We start from the raw sequence: 17,159 nt of genomic DNA on the forward strand, positions 1-17,159 counted from the left end.
AGAGAAGAGTCAAAACTCTACGTCAGGATGCCTCACCAGAGCGACGAAGGGACTGGGAAGTAAAAATAATTCCTAAACTCTCCGATATATAATTCCTAAGGACTCAAAACATTATTCTAGACACAACTCGGCTGCTAAAAACGATCAAGCAATGGGGCTCCTAAGGTCGGGGAAGGCTCTGATTACCAACTTGTAACACCCTCGATGCGACTATATCTCCCACGTGTCGAGGCACGACTTAGAGGCATAATCGCATTGAAGGCATATGTCGCAAGTGAGGTAATCTTCGCACAACCCATGTAATATAATAAGGGGAAAAGATATATAGTTGGCTTACAATCGCCACTTCACACAATTACATGAATAAACATTACATCAATCAAATACACTCATGGTCCGACTACGGAACCAAAATAAAAGAAGAACCCCAAATGCGACAAAGGTCCCCGATCGACCCCAACTGGGCTCCACTACTGATCAACTAGAACGAAACAACATAAGGACAAGATCTTCATCGAGCTCCTCCTGAGCTTGGTAGCATCATCTGCACGGTCTCATCGGCACCTGCAAGCTGGTTTTGGAAGTATCTGTGAGCCACAGGGACTCAGCAATCTCGCACCCTCGCGATCAAGACTATTTAAGCTTATGGGTAAGGTAAAGGTATGAGGTGGAGCTGCAGCAAGCGACTAGCATATATGGTGGCTAACATACGCAAATGAGAGCGAGAAGAGAAGGCAAAGCACGGTCGATAAAGTATGATCAAGAAGTGATCCTGGACTACCTACGTCAAGCATAACTCCAACAACCGTGTTCACTTCCCGGACTCCACCGGAAAGAGACCATCACGGTTACACACGCAGTTGATTCATTTTAATTAAGGTCAACTTTAGGTTTTCTACAACCGGACGTTAACAAATTCCCATCTGCCCATAACCGCGGGCACGGCTTTCGAAAGATCAAATCCCTGCAGGGGTGTCCCAACTTAGCCCACGACAAGCTCTCATGGTCAACGAAGGAATAGACCTCCTCCCGAGACATTCCGATCAGACTCGGTATCCCGGTACTCCAAGACATCCTCGACAATGGTAAAACAAGTCCAGCAAAACCACCCGATGCGCCGACATCCCGATGGGAGCTGCACATATCTCGTTCTCAGGGCACACCGGATAAGCTAAGCGTACAGGAGCCGACGTAACCCAAGTTGCCAAGGGATGGCCATGCACGGTGCTCTGGGTTGGGCCAACACTTAGACAAGCACTGGCCCGGGGGTTAAAATAAGATGACCCTTGGGCTGGCCTAACCCAAGGGAAAAAGAGGCTAGGTGGCAAATGGTAAAACCAAGGTTGGGCCTTGCTGGAGGAGTTTTATTCAAAGCGAACTATCAAGGGGTTCCCATATACCCAACCGCGTAAGGGACGCAAAATCCGGGAACATAACACCGATATAACGGAAACTAGGGCGGCAAGAGTGGAACAAAACACCAGGCATAAGGCCGAGCCTTCCAACCTTTACCAAGTATATAGATGCATTAATTAAATAAGATATATAGTGATATCCCAACAAGTAAACATGTCCCAACAAGGAACAACATCTCCATGTTCCAACAAGGAACAAACTTCAATCTTCACCTGCAACTAACAACGCTATAAGAGGGGCTGAGCAAAGCGGTAACCTAGCCAATCAACGGTTTGCTAGGACATAGGAGGGTTAGGGGCTGAACATGGCAATTTGGGAGGCTGACAAGCAAGTAGTAGGCATCGTAGCAATGGCATAGCAAAAGAGCGAGCAAACTAGCATAGCAAAGATAGTAGTGATTTCGAGGGTATGATCATCTTGCCTGAAGTCCCGCAAGGAAGAAGAACGAGTCCATGAAGGAGACAAACGGACGAAGATGAACGGGTCCTCACAAACTCGACGTTACCGGAACCAACCCGAAGAAGCAATCACCGGAAAAGAAGCACACAACATAGTAAACAACCACCACATAGGCATGGCATGATGCGCAAACAAGAATGATGCATGTCCGGTTTAAAGAGGCATGGCATGGCAAAATGCACAAGCAATCCTACAAATTAAGTGGAGCTCAATATGCACCGGGATGCATATTGACAAAACACCACATCAATTATTTAGTTCTCTCTTGTTTATGTACCCAACAATATTAAATGTTATTAAACATGGCAAGAGGGGAAACATGCTGAAACTATCTAATCTAGGCAAGTTTAAATGAGGCCGGAAGCAACGAACAACAATTCCGAAAAATCCTCATGTGCAAATATTAGGTTTGGTCCTGATCTGTTCTAAACACAATTTTAGAGTTGTTTAACATGCAAAGTGATGCCACCATGATAAACTAGGCAAAATTCTACCCCATTTACATATAAAGTTTATTAAAATCGGAGTTACGGTTATTTAGATATGAATAAAATCATTTTAGCATGGCATAGAGCAAATTTAATGCAAACATCATGTTAAACATTTTAAACATGGATGAAAGTGGCATATTATTAATCTACACAGAATTCTGAGCAAGTTTCATATATAAATTGTTTTAATCCGATGCACGGTTCAAGAGTTATTAAATGCATGAACTAGGGGGACTATACTGCAAAACTGCCAATGCACTGGATAATGGACAAATTCGCAGGACCCGAAAAAAAATACATATCGGGCCGAATCTGGCTTAGCCCAACAGCAAGGAAGGAAAAAAAATAGAGAGGGGGGGCGCTGGGGCGGCTCACCCAGGGCCTGGCCCGGTTCGGGTAGAAGGAGGGAAGCAGGCCGGCCGGCGGCTCGCTGGAGATGGGCCTGGACCACGAGGCGCTAGGCGCGGATCTGGAGGTAGAGATGGGCCGGGCTTGGCGCTGCGCTGGCCGGGAAGCTGGGCCGGCCCGCGAAGGAGGAGGAAGGCCAAACGAGGCCGACAGATCTGGGCCTCAGCGAGGTCCACGGGGAAGGTCAACGAGGCGACATGGATCGGGCTCCTCCCGATCCCGTCCGGTGGCGGCGGCGCTGTGAAGGAGCTCCGGCGAGGGCTGCGAAGGCCGGGGCGCACAGGAGGCGCCAGAAATGAGTAGGTCGGCGGCAGGGCACATGGATCCGGGGCGGAGGAGGCTCAAGGACAACGGGGAGGCCGCATTCGACGCGAGGACGGCCGATCCGGCGAGACTCGTCCACTCAGGCGACGAGCACGAGGCATGGGACTCCGGCGAGGTGTAGGAAGACCTCCGGCAAGGCAGGGAGACAAAGGAGCACCGGATCCGGCGGGGCTCGGCTCCCCGGGGCCGGATCTGGCCAAGACGAGACGGCGGCGCTAAATTCCCCAGGTGGAGGTCGCCGGCGGCAGCACTGGTGACCGGAAGAAGGCGATGAAGCGCGAGGCGGCGCGGGGAGGCTGGCGGTGGCGCTGGGCGGCGGGGAAGAGTAGCGCTCCGGCTCCCTCCCGATCCAGGTGGGATCGAGGAGGACCAGCCTTGGTGGCTGCGAGCGAAGGGGCTCTAGCCCAGGCGGGCCTCGGTTGGGCCAGGCGGGCCGTGGGGCTGGTGGAGGCGCTAGGCGCGACGTGGCAGCGCCTGCTTGGCTGCGCGCGTCGCCGGCGGCGGGCTGGCCGATGGGGGCGCGACAAGTGGCGGAGAAGGGGCGGCCGGCGCTGAAAATGAGGTGGGAGGTGGCGGCTGAGGGTAGGGGGAGGCTAGGTTGCCTGAAATGGACAAGGGGGTGTCCATATATAGCCAAAAGAGCTAGGGTTAGGGGATTTAGGGGGGTTTTAGGAGCGTTTCGGAGCCTCCAATCGCGATCTGACGGTCCGAAACAGAGGGGGGTTTAGGTGGGCTGCAAGAGTGGAAGTGGACTGTGGAGAGCGGGTTGTGCTGAGAGAAGAGAAGAGAGAGAGAGACCCGGCGACTGTCTCCGGAGACCGAAAACGTCCGACGTTAGACCGGCTACTATTGCCGCTATATTTACCCGTTGGGGCGTCAAACGAACTCCGATTGCGATGAAACTTGACAGGCGGTCTGTCTATACTATAATAAGACCGCACACCAAATTTCAACCCAATCCGAGAACATTTTCCGGCCACTTATAAAATAATATTTCGGACATGCCGCGGACGCGTGCAAGTGTGTCTAGACTCAGAACGGACAACGGAGAAAACGAGGAGGCCGGGATGGATGCAAGTTTTGAAAACATGAAGATGCAATGCACATGATGACATGATAAGATGCAACACGCAAGCAAATGACATGGCAACGACGGCGAATAACGGGAAGACACGTGGCACATCGGTCTCGGAGCGTTACAAACGCGTGGGCCGTTTTGCTATATATAGTAGCTAATATAAACTCAGGAATCAGCAGCAAAAGTTCTTTCAAGTCTCTTCCAGGCCGAATTAGAGATGGGAAACGATATGCCTTCCAAGCGCATGTGTGCGTCCGGACGGAGAGGGGAAGCACAAGTAGTCGGTTTTGGACTGGATTACCAACTGGACTCCTGCACGAATATAAATCTCTGGCATTCGAGTCGGACAGTACCATAGGCTGATGGATAGGGGACCGGCTACTGGTCAATCACCTGATTTTGGGAAATGGGCCAGTCGATTCCTAACCAATCGACTGAACCAAAATTGTGGTCAGCCAATTTTAGTGTTATAGCACACCTTAAGTCTTTCTGCATATAAAACCAACAAAGGCTCACAAGACTTCATGGGCCAATGCAAAACAATGGCCCGTTGATAAACAAAAACAAAAATAGAGAAAACAAACAAAAATGCAGACAACTTGCAAAAAAAATTGCACATTTGTACGATATGCAAAAATAAGCATATAGGAGTGCAATTTATGCAAAAAAGAAATTTTGTAAGAAGGAATGAATTATTTATTTTATATTTGCAATCTCACACATGTATATTTAGTTTTATAGATGCATACAATACATATATGCATAGGAATATATCAAGGGCCTCTTTGATTCATAGGATTTTGAAAACGTAGGAATAGGAAAAGCGTAGGGTTGGAGTGGCAATGCCCATTTGAATCCTATAGAATTAGCAGTGATTGTTTGATGTCACGGGAAAAACAAAGGAATTGTAAAAAGAGGTTGGATTGGATGTTAAATTTCCTATGAAATGTAGTACAAAAGATTCCATAGGAAAAATTCCTATGGGATCCAATCCTATGAATCAAAGGACCAACATAGGAAAAAAATCCTAAGGATTTCAATCCTCCAGAAATCCTATAAAATTCCTTTGAATCAAAGAAGCCCCAAAATGTATTATTATGATGAAAAATAAGCATACACTAGTGAGATTTCCGCGAAAAATAGTGTTTACTAAAAAGTAATGGATTGTAACATCGGTATTACCTTTACAAATAAAATAAAATGAAAACTAAAACAAAATAATAAATAATAAATTAGTGGCATTGGCATTTGATCGACGGTGTCTCTACTTCTCCGGATCAAAATAATGAATATCGGTATTACCGTTTAAGAAGAAAGAAAAGTAAAAAAACAATAATGATAAAATTTGTACACAGTTTGAATAGAAATTGCACTTTTTTATAATACGCAAGAATAAGCACAAATGGTGAAATTTCACAAAAAAATTCCTAAGTAGGAATGAATTAGAGGTATTGGTATTACCCTTAAGAAATAAAGAAAATAAAATAAAAACTTAAACAAAATTACAATAGTGAAGTTTTCTAAGAAACAATGAATTAGTGTCATTGGTTTATTGTTAAGAAGAAAGGTACTGAAAATAATAAAACAAATAATGAAATAATCTGTAAACAATTTGCACAAAAGTTGTGCATTTTTAGTGTGCATATAATCATGAATTTTTGGCACATATTATATTCTATTTGTTTGTATATAATTACACTCAGCCAAAAACCCACAAAAAACAAAAATAACCAATAAAGGAAAGAAAGAGGGAAAAAGAAAAACCCATAGAAACAAACAGAAAAAAAAGGGAAGCAAAAATACCCTAAAATAGGAAAGAAAATGATACAAAAAACTAAAAGTATACTGTGACAAAATTTGCATATAATCTGCACATAAATTGCGCTTTGTTATAATAAGCAAGAATAAGCACATAATAGTGAACTTTTTCCCAAAAAGAAAATTTTCTAAAGAAAGAACGAATTAGTGGCATTGATATTTGATCCATGGTGTCTCTACTTCTCCAGATCAAAATAATGAATTAGTGGTATGGGTACTACCTTTTAAGAAGAAAGAAAAGTAAAAAAACAACAATGACAAAATTTGCACAAGGCTTGAATAGAAAATGCGCTTTTTTTCTAATATGCAGGAATAAGCACAAATAGTGAAAATTCACAAAAAAAAATCCAAAGTAGGAATGAGTAGGTATTGGTATTACCCTTAAAGAATAAAGAAAATGAAATAAAAACTTAAACCAAATTAAAATAGTGATTTTTTTGTAAGAAACAATGAATTAGTGTCATTGATTTCCCATTAAGACAAAAGGAACTGAAAATAATAAAACAAATAATAAAATATTTAGCGAACAATTTGCACAGAAGTTGCGCATTTTTAAAATATGCAGGAATAAGAATATAATAGTGTAATTTTCACAAAAAGGAAGTTTCCCGAGAAGCAATGAATTTGTGGCGTTGGTCTTATCATTAAAGGATAAGGAAATAAAATAATACTAAAAAACTGAAATACCAAAGTTTTCAAGAAAGAATGAATTAGTGGCTTACGTATTACTCTTTAAGAAAAAATAAAATGGCATAGAAACTAGAACAAAATCAAAACAACGAGGTTTCTAAGGAAGAAACTAGAACTAAAACAAAATCAAAATAATAAGTTTTTTTAAGAAAGAATAAATTTGTGTCATTAATTTTACTCTTTAAGAAAAACAAAAACAAATTAATTAATTAAAATAAGGAAGAATGAATTAGTAGCATTACTATTACCTATTAAAAATAAAAATAAAAGTTTGCAAAACTTGCACACAACTTCGCTCTTAAATTACACTAATTTAGTAGGCAAACAATAATTATATAGTAGCGCAATTTTCGCACATATTGCAAATTATTTAAGTGTGTACATTACATTCACCCAACATCCCAGAAAATATCAAGAAAATAAAAAAAACCAACTAACAAAGAGAAACAAAAAAACAAAAGTAAGAGCACATAAAAATAAAAAGATATTTAAAAAACGAAGAGGGAGAGAGGAGGGCTGGTACGCACAATTGATGGGCTCTGGCTCAGAAGGAAATCGACTGGCTCAAATAAGGGGCCAGACAAAAAAAGAAACCCACACAACAAACAACATAGGTCAGGAAAAAAAACGCAGCACGAATGTCAGAGAAAAATCAATGGTCACAAAATTGACTGATCCAAAAGTGATATTTCAGCTGACTAAAATGTACTCCCTTTGTCCGGAAATACTTGTCCTAGAAATGGATAAAATGGATATATCTATAATTAAAATAAGTCTAGATACAACCATTTCGAGGACAAGTATTTTCGGACGAAGGGAATAGCTAAAGTGGATGAATACATATATACGGGGACGCCGGCGCCTGGTCAACCACGTACCAACGACGACATAACCCGTTTGCCGCGACACAGGACGAACAAATTCACGATGTGCTCCGTGGCCGGAACGAGGCATGCCCTTCCTCCTAGGAAGGCGCCGAGCTACGCAGGCTGCAAGCGGACGCTTGCGGGCGCTCTGATGGTGCCACCACACCTGGCCGACGAGCCCATCGAGGCCGTGCCGCTGGCCGTCTCCTCTCCCAAGGACAAGGAGAGAGCCGAGCCGCGGACCCGCGGTGGATACGCGCGCCTGCTCCCCTACCTGAGGCTCCGTGTTAACCCGCCGAAAATATATATTAGAGCACATGCACCAGGTCCTTTTTATCTAGTCATTCATTTTCTGTTTTAAGATTCATGCAAATACATTTTTCTTTTTTGTTTCTTCCACATGAAACATATCTTGAAGTTCAAACCTATGTAGTGTGGCAAAGCTTTTTAAATAGAATCTAGGATAAATATTTTAGATTTTCTTGTCAAATATAAATGTACAAAATACGTATTGTTTGATTAAAAAATCATATTTTTAGTATTTATGTTGGACAAAAAATTCTGAAAGATTTATCCTAGATTCTAGTTAGAAAGCTTTGCCACGCTGCATAGGTTTGAACTTCAAAATATGTTCTATGTGAGAGAAACAAAAAAGAAAAAAATTTATATAAAAAGTTAGTTGTGTCACACGGATCTTAAAGCGATATTGAAGAGTTAGATAGCAGAGCCTGGGTGCAAGGGCTCTAAAAATCCATGTCCGTTAACCTGCCCGTGCACTTCATCGACGAGAAGACGGTGACCGCCACCGAAGTGGACCCGCAGCAAAACCGGTTCCGCCTCCCGGTCGACGGCGTGATGCGCAACCTCCGCCCGGTCCTCTCCACCCTCGACCTCCAGGCCGCCAACCTGCTGCACGACGAAACCCTGAGGCCAAGGCTGCCCAAGCTCGTCCCTGCCCTTGGGGCTGGGGAGGAGAAGGCGGTGAGGAAGAAGAGACGGGGGAGGAAGCACGGCGACAAAACTTTGACCTCTTTTGAAGAAAAGACAAAAATTTGGCCAAAATAGTGTGAATAGTGAGCTATAATAGCAAATAAAAAATTTGCCCTGAAGTCAAGGCTGGATTTTTATACGTGAAAATTTATATACTAGTGCAAAAGAAAGTGAAGTTTATGCTAAAAAAACTTCTGAACTATTTTTGACTTGTTGTAACTAATTAAAAAAATCCATATACGGTGTTTTGGAGGATTTTTTGCAAAAAAATAATTCGAAAATGATATTTTCAGGTTTTAAAAAATTAAAATAATCCTGTCAAAAGTTGTACATATTTGCGGCGGGTCAGTAAATTTTCGTTCAAAATATTATGATTTGCATGTTGTGCAAAAAAAATTCCTGGCCTATAACAACAACAAAAATTGGACAATTTTCATGTACGTATTTGTCTTTTTTCCCTATGCCATATGAAAGTATATTGTTATAAAACATTTTCTCGAACATGCTATGCATTTATTTCTATATCAGGGTTTTTTTGCGCTATGAAAGCATGATATTTCCGAGCCCGGCCTCTATTGGTCATTTCCAAAGGGCCCCCCTTTTGAAGTGCCCCTACACTATTAGCACTTGGAACATGGTCAGGTCTTGGTCAGGGTTTTTGCAATGGTCGGTCTCAGTGGCGGGATTCGGCGGCAGTTATCTATACTAAGTCTCTTGATGTTGCAAAATTAATTAGGAAGGTCAAGTTTAAGCATTATATTAGAAGAGTTAATGTAGTGGCTCATGAGCTAGCAAAGTTTAATTTTTTTAAAAAGATTTCTAATTATTGGAACGATGATCCTCCAAACTTCCTACTTGAGTGATCTCAAATTATGTAATTATTATTTGAATTTCAATAAAGCTAGCAATGATTGTCTTCCCTCAAAAAAAAAATCTTGGTCAGGTTTTTCGTTTTTTACCTTCACTCGAGCGATTGGAGTCAAATGAGAGATGTTGTGGAGAGTGGTCTATCGGGCTGGGGCGGCCAGGAGAGTAGTCTTTTTATTTTTGTCACAACCTTGTTGTTGTTTCTTATGTTTGTGACAGTCTCTTACTTAATACTCCCTTCTACTAAAGTTGAGACACTTATTTTAGTTCCCGCCAAAAAAGGCATTTATTTTAGGACAAAGGGAGTGGTAGATTGAGGCTCTTTGCAACAACAAAAAAGATTGATGCAAAGTTTTCTCCTCTACTATCCAAAGAAAAGAAAAGGGTTTAGCTCTCCAAGAAATGTCATTGCAATTTTGTTCCTGTATTTATTTATTTTTTGAAACAGAGGCAAAAGCTTTGCTTCATCTCGTTAAGAAAGAAGGAGTATAAAACAAAGTCTCAATGAGGGCCACTACTCCTCAACAAATGTGAAAACAAAAAGGACTGCTCTCGCGGCATTAAGAATCCTAAGTGTTTAGCCCCGGCCAAAACCCAATTTCTGGCCTCCACCTTGATGCCCTCTAGCACCATGGTAGACATTGAGGATTTCTTCTCGAACACCCTCGTGTTTCTCTCTTTCCAAACCTCCCAAGAGACTAGCATTATAAGCAAAGAGGTCGCCTTCCTCCGGTGTCCGCGACTAAGGGCCGTTCTAGTCCAGCACTCATGGACCGAAGAGATTCCAGCCCAGTCGGCGGTGTCAAGCTCCGGTGTGTCAAGCCAACATCTCACCACATTCCAAATGCACATGGAGAACCTACACTGAAACATAATATGTGCCACCGTCTCTGGCTCCCTCTTGCAGAGTTGGCATAAATTATAATTTGGCTACCATCGCCGCTGTAGTCGGTCCGCCTTCCAAATCATGTTCTCGTTGATGAGCCACACGAAAAACTTGCACTTGGAGGGGGGGGGGGCAGTTTCCCCATACCACTTTCTTCATGTTGGTTGCCACCGCCCCTTCAAATTGCGCCATGTAGTACGAGGCGGACGAGTATGTGCCATTGGTTGTGAGGTTCCACTTGAAGTCATCGGCTAGGTCATCCCGAAGTTCAACCTGGCTAAGCTTCTCCCAAAGCGTGCAGAACGGTGCAATATGGTAAACCGAAGGCCCATCCTCCATGTTAATCCAGTGTACCAAATTTTGATCCTGCGTGGCCTCCTTTACAGATTTGTTCTTGTTGGATGAGCTCGCGAACACGAGCGGGGCGATGTCCTTGGGCTTCTATCCTTCTAGCCATGGGGAGTGCCAAAAATGTGTCGTCCGACCGTCCCCCCACGGTGATAGTTGTCGCCTCATAAAAGAGCTCTCTATCCGTGGAGTCGCATGGGTTTCCCATGCCCACCCAAGGTCTATCGGGTTCCTTCCATTCGTACCATAGCCATCTTAGGCGCAAAGCTCCCGCATATAAGTGAAGGTCGAGGACTCCCAAACCGCCCAGGCTCTTTGGTCTGCACACGGCCTTCCGGTTGACCTTGCATTGCCCACCAAAGACCTTCTCAGCTCCCTCCCAAAGGAAGGCCCTCTCAAGCTTATTGAGATTGCACAAAGTACTCTCAGGGAGTTTAATCGGTGTGGCATGGAAAGTGGTCTGGGATGTGGTCACTGATCTAACCAACTCGGCTCGCCCAGCCGCCGTGATGAACCGGCCTGCCAAGGTACCAACTTCCCTGCAGCTTTGTCCACTAAGTGTTGAAGATCTTGTTAGAAACCCAGGCCTAGCTCCCGGTCCATCGGCATATGTTCGGATGTTTTCGGTGCGCATCGGACACTCCACTATAAGCGGAGAGCCCACTACATCCCAAAAGACTGGCCTGAAGGGAGTGTGGCACTCTCCCTTATAAGGAGGTCCTAGCCTCCTCCCATATCCGAGGTGGGACTAAAGTCACCGGTGTTGCCCAAGGTCAGGTTCCTGACACCCCGCCCCCCTAGAGAAAGCCCCCTTAGGGTGGCGTGGGGCCCAACTCTGATACCACTTGTTAGCAACCCCGGCCCATCGGCATATGTTCGGACGTTTCCAGTGCGCATCAGACACTCCACTACAAGCGGAGAGCCCACTACATCCCAAAAGACCGGCCTGAAGGGAGTGTGGAACTCTCCCTTATAAGGAGGTCCTAGCCTCCTCCCATATCCGAGGTAGGACTAAAGTCATTGGCGTTGCCCAAGGTCAGATTCCTGACACCGTGATGAACCAACTCGGCGGGACCAACTTGGCTCGCCCAGCCGCCGTGATGAACCGGCCCTGCCAAGGTACCAACTTCCCTTTGGCTTTGTCCACTAAGTGTTGAAGATCGATTTTCCTGAGCCGGTGGACGGACAATGGGAGGCCGAGGTCGTTTTTCTGTCATTGTATGGATGAAATCCCTGGTTCAAACCGGTGTATATAATTGGTTCAAACATATAACCAATGCATGGATGAGTTTCCTTGGATCCAGGCATTTAATTGTTTTGTTTGGTGCATCTACGTGGCTTGTTTTCAGTTTATGTACAATCTTTTTCTAGATAGGGTATACGATGACATGATATATGTCACTTGGCCTGCTGAAATCAGTCTCTACATATTTGAAGCGCATTTGTCCTAATTAGGCCCTGGCATTCTTAAGCAAGCAATTAGCCATCAACAAGCCTTTTTTTTAGAGAGCAACGCTGACCCTTGCATCCTGGAGCTTCTGGTACAGATGCATGAAAATGTTGAAAGAAAAGCTGAACCCACTCTTACACAAGCAAAATAAAGTCTTGTCCTGAATTCCATAGCCGGATCAACAAGGGAGCGTTTTCCTTAGTGGGCACACTTGCAGTAGGCAAACCGCCTACTGTTTTCTCAAAGGCAATGGGCAGAGTTCCTTCTCAAAATCAAAGGTGCAGAGTTCCATTCAACCTTTTTTTTAATTTATTTTTTATTTTGGAAAGGAATAAGATCGATTCCACTCAGACTTTGGCTCCTAGCAATCTCGCTAGTCACCACACCAGCAACACAGTCAGGGGCAACATCTGCTCAAACGCCTGCAGACCGAGCTGCGGAAGCAAATGTGCAGCAGTATTACAGTTTCTACTGTAGAAAATGAAGTCTGAGACATCTAGGGTCAGTTGAAGCAAAGGATCACCTCTGTTTCAGTTGTCAGTTTGCAAAGACCTCCTAGTTATGCCCTGGCATTAATCTGGGATTTGATTTTTTTTGATAGTATTTCAAACTCTGAAGCTAATCTTCTTTTATGAACATCATCACTGTTGGGGCATCTGGGTTACCAAGACATGAGTGACCACATTTTCAAAGGATTAGTGCAGCGTGCAGCCCAGCCTTTCATAGATACCTAAAAGTTAGATAATTCAGATGATTAATCCATAGATTTGCACCCTGAACTTGATGCTACATTGGGTACTTGAATACTAACTGAATCTATTCTGTATTTTACTATGTACATGTGGAACAATAACTGAATCTAATCGCCAGCTGAAAAGAAAAGAAAGTAAAAAAGATTTGTGGAGTCTGTCAGACAACCACTAGGCCACCCTGGAGAGGCATGAGCCAATTCAGGAACGATCCTCTACAGCCGTTGGATTGATCCCATCAGGATAAAACCCGGGCCGTTAATCACGCTCTGGACCAGAGGTTAGAATGCATCAACCAGACTGAAGTGCTTGCCTCCTTATTGGTAAAGGATGCAGCGGTACGAGCCTATAGAACAGATCCTGTTCAAGTAAGGTCGTGCTTCCTTCAGCTGTGCCACGCCTTATAAACCACCCCGTTGTCGTATAAACTAGCGAGGTGGGACTAATTAAGTAGAGTAGGCACATGCAGCAGCGCCTCCTCAGGCAGAGCTTGAAAGAAGGGTCCGTGGCCCATGTAGTTTGGCACGAGAATGAGCAAAGCCCGGCCCATCCATCAGAGAAACATTCAGCTGTGAGCCTGTGAAGATTTCGATCTAGTTTAAATATCTGGCAAATGCTGCAGAGTCCGTACTTTTAATGCACAATTTCGAACAATGCTTACTGTAACTTTTTTTTATGACGCCTGGTTTTTGTTACCTTTACCTTTTATACAAAATTAAATTACAGTCGGCCATTACCAAAGTAACAGACATAGTGCCAGATTGGAGAGAAGAAGAAGGCGGCGACAACGGAACGTCACATACAGAAGAAAAATCTATCGACTGAGTAGCACAGCCCTATGCTATTTGGTTTTGGCCTGGGAGGCTGTCACTTGGCCTGCTGAAATCAGTCTCCATATTTGAAGCGCAATTGTCCTAATTAGGCCCTGGCATTCTTAAGCAAGCAATTAGCACTCTTGCCTCCTGAAGCTTCTGGTAACGGATGCATGAAAGTGTTGAATGAAAAGCTGAACTCAGTCTTCCACAAGCAAAAGAAAGTCCTGTTCTGAATTCCACAGCATTTTCCTTACTGAGCATACTTGCAGTAGGCAAACCACCTACTGTTTTCTCAAAGGCAATGAGCAGAGTTCCTTCTCAGAATCAAAGGTGCAGAGTTCCAGTCAACCTTCTTTATCTGGCTGCTACTGAGAGACAGACTGAATAAAAAGCACCATGTTGCAAAGGAAGAACTTCTTTCTGCCATCTTACCACGGTGTCATGTGTGGTCTTCAGACAGTTTTTTATTTTGCTTTTTGAACGGAGTAAGGTCTATTCCGCTCAGACTTGTTCCTAGCAATCTTGCTACTCACCACACCAGCAACATCTGCCCAAACGGTGAGAGGCACGGACGCCTTCAGACCGAACTGCGCAAGCAAATGTGCATCAGTATTACAGTTTCTACTGCAGAAAACGAAAGGATCATCTCTGTTTCAGTTGTCAGTTTGCAAAGTCTTCCAACCTATTTTTGGTAATATTTCAAACTAAGGAAGCACTAATTTTATTTTTATGAACATCATCACTGCTGGAGCATCTGGGTTACCAGGACATGAGTAATCACATCTTCAAATGATTACTGCAGCCCATCCTTAATATTCTGTATTAGCCTGTGCACATGGAACAACAACTGAATTTATTCTAGATTTACTGCAGCCCCAGCCTTCATATTCTGTATTAGCTTGCACACATGGAAGAACAATTGAATTTATTCTGGATTAACAACAACTGAATCTAATCGCCAGATCCTAGCTCTACAGCCAAAAAGAGCTGGAGAAAAAAAAAGAATTGAGGAGTCTGTCAGACAACCTCTGAGCCACCCTGCACTAGTGTGAGCCACCAGGCAGGAACGATCCTCTACAGCCGTCAGATGGCACCCATCAGGTGATCCTAGCCGTTAATCACGCTCTGGCCCAGAGGTGAGAATGCATCAACCAGACTGAAGTGCTTGCCTCCTTATTGGTGAAGGATGCAGCGGTACGAGCCTATAGAACAGATCCTGTTCAAGTAAGGTCGTGTTACATCAAGCAGCGTCACGCCTTATAAACCACTCTAGCGTCGTCTAAGCTAGCGAGGTGGGACTAATTAGAAAGCAGGCATGCAGGCATGCAGTGCTGCGCTTCCTCGAGCAGAGAGCAGAGCATCGAAGAAGGGTCCTTGGCCAATGTAGCTGGGCACGCGAATGACCAAAGCCCAGCCCATCAGAGAAACGTTTAGCTGTGCAGATTTTGAACTACTTTTAATGCATACCCTTTTTGTTTTCTTTAGCTTTTATGCGAAATGAAATTACAGTCGGCCATCACAAAAGTAGCAGATATATTTATGCCAAGCTAGAGAGAAGAGGAAAACAAAAATACAAGAACAAAACTGAGAGAAAAACGGGCGTGTTGTAACTCTGAAACATGACAGGCAGAACATACACTAGTTTGTTAAAGTACTTACATTTGTTGCATTTACTGACCCAGCTATTTCAAATGTAGTACAGCGGGAAAACTACTTTCTGCAACTTTCATTCGGCGACGCTCACGTCGTCCCCTACGTGGATGAAATGAAGCCCACTTTGGAACATGGTTTCAAACTGAAACCCACTTTGCAACATGGTTTCAACGGGATGAAATGAAGCCAAGATGGGCAGGGGCAGTACCAAGAAACAGGAGCATCAGCAATGATTAATAGGTATTAATTTCTCATCACGTCTCTGAAAAACAGGATCAGTTCATCAGGCAACAACGAACGCCGACAGCCTGATCGAGAGCAGCACGTCGTCGGGGCCTTGCCTGGTGAACACAAAGCAAGTTTGTGCGTCTGTGTTCAATTGTGGCTCCCAAGCACCACTGATACAACTGGCGTCGGTCTATCGGCAAGGGGCTCTATTCTTCTTCTGCAGATTGTGATTCTTGTTTAACCTGAAAAATAGAATACTCTACATGAGAGTGAAAAGATGGTACAGACAGACAATCGGAACAGGTGATTTTCGTGTGATACAAGTGGGTGCAGAATGCAGACATAAGGTACTTCTCGAAGGCGACGACTTCTCATGCATGGATAATTTTGTACTGATCTTTTATATACTGATTTTGCACTAATGACAGAGCAAGATCTCTGGACATATGAACTGGAATTTCGTTCACCTGGATACTCTTCTACCTCACAGGTGTATCAAATTATGTACTCCGGCGGTCATGAAACCCTCCTGCTTTTAAATGAAGAAGGAAATCTTGCTGTCAAAGGAAGCATCATTCTTTTTTACCGGCCACTGCTAAGTGACTGGGTGAATACAGTCAAAACAAGGCTTCACCTCTGATTCAGTTAGCAGTTTGCAAATTCCTCCTAATTGTGCCCTGGCATTAATCCAGGACATGCTCTTTTGGATAGTGTTTCAAACTCTTAAGCAAGCAATTGATAATCTTTTTTATGGGGGTTAACAGAACATCAAAGGATTGCTTTAAAAATGTTGGAAGTTGTTGAAAGTTGAGCTGGACTTAGCTTTCCATAGAGCTCTCTTTCTGAATTGCCAGCCTCATATATATGCAAGCAAACCTATATGGAAAGTCTCCTGAATTGCCGATCCCTCATGTAAACCTTTTTTTTTTGAAACCGAGGCAAAAGATTTGCCTCATATATTAATTAAGTAGATAAGAGGTTTTGTTACAATAGGCACCCTTACACGGCATGAGTGATTACTCGTGCAAAATAATGGCCCCTAATTTCATGTAAACCTATTTGGAACTCTGTACATACTCAGGAACGATCCTCTACAGCCGTTGGATGCACCCATCAGATGAACCCAGGCCGTTAATCACACTCTTGCCTCCTTAGAACAGATCCTGCTCAAGTAAGGTCCTTTTAAACTGGTTTAGCGGCGCCTAAACTAGCGAGATGGGACTAATCGCAGCGGCATGCAGCAGCGCCGCGCTTCCTCTCGTTCTCTGTTCCTTTCTATCTGAAAAATGCGGCATGGCTTTGATCAATGCCAACTTTATTTTCTTCATGAAAGCTAGTTAAACTAGTCTTAACCAGTGGGAAGACTACTTGCTGCAACTTCCAACACAAGCTTTGAAGAAACTCCAGCCACTTGTTTTTTATCTCCATTATGAAATCTCCATTATTTACTGCTTTTCTTCTACAGAACTTCATCATTACTCGATCAATTCCGTTCTACGGAACTTTATTTGTACTCAATCAATTCCATTTGTGAAAATACTACTAGATCAAAAAATAGGATGCAGCAACAACCAGAAACTGCAACAGAAGCGAGTACGACTGAAAGAGGCCACACAAGAGGTA

At 43.8% G+C, this 17,159-nt stretch overlaps 2 non-coding genes across 2 annotated transcripts; both read right to left on the reverse strand.

The window, feature by feature from the left end:
* Positions 1 to 12,994: 12,994 nt before the first annotated feature.
* On the reverse strand, positions 12,995 to 13,218 carry LOC123132878 (small nucleolar RNA U3). Its single transcript, XR_006465103.1, has one exon. It is a non-coding gene; the product is annotated as a small nucleolar RNA U3 (small nucleolar RNA).
* Positions 13,219 to 14,666: 1,448 nt separating this feature from the next.
* On the reverse strand, positions 14,667 to 14,889 carry LOC123132879 (small nucleolar RNA U3). Its single transcript, XR_006465104.1, has one exon. It is a non-coding gene; the product is annotated as a small nucleolar RNA U3 (small nucleolar RNA).
* Between the last annotated feature and the right edge of the window lie 2,270 nt (positions 14,890 to 17,159).

The sequence above is a fragment of the Triticum aestivum genome, chromosome 6A (genome assembly GCF_018294505.1).
Source record: "Triticum aestivum cultivar Chinese Spring chromosome 6A, IWGSC CS RefSeq v2.1, whole genome shotgun sequence".
Taxonomy (NCBI): Eukaryota; Viridiplantae; Streptophyta; class Magnoliopsida; order Poales; family Poaceae; genus Triticum; species Triticum aestivum.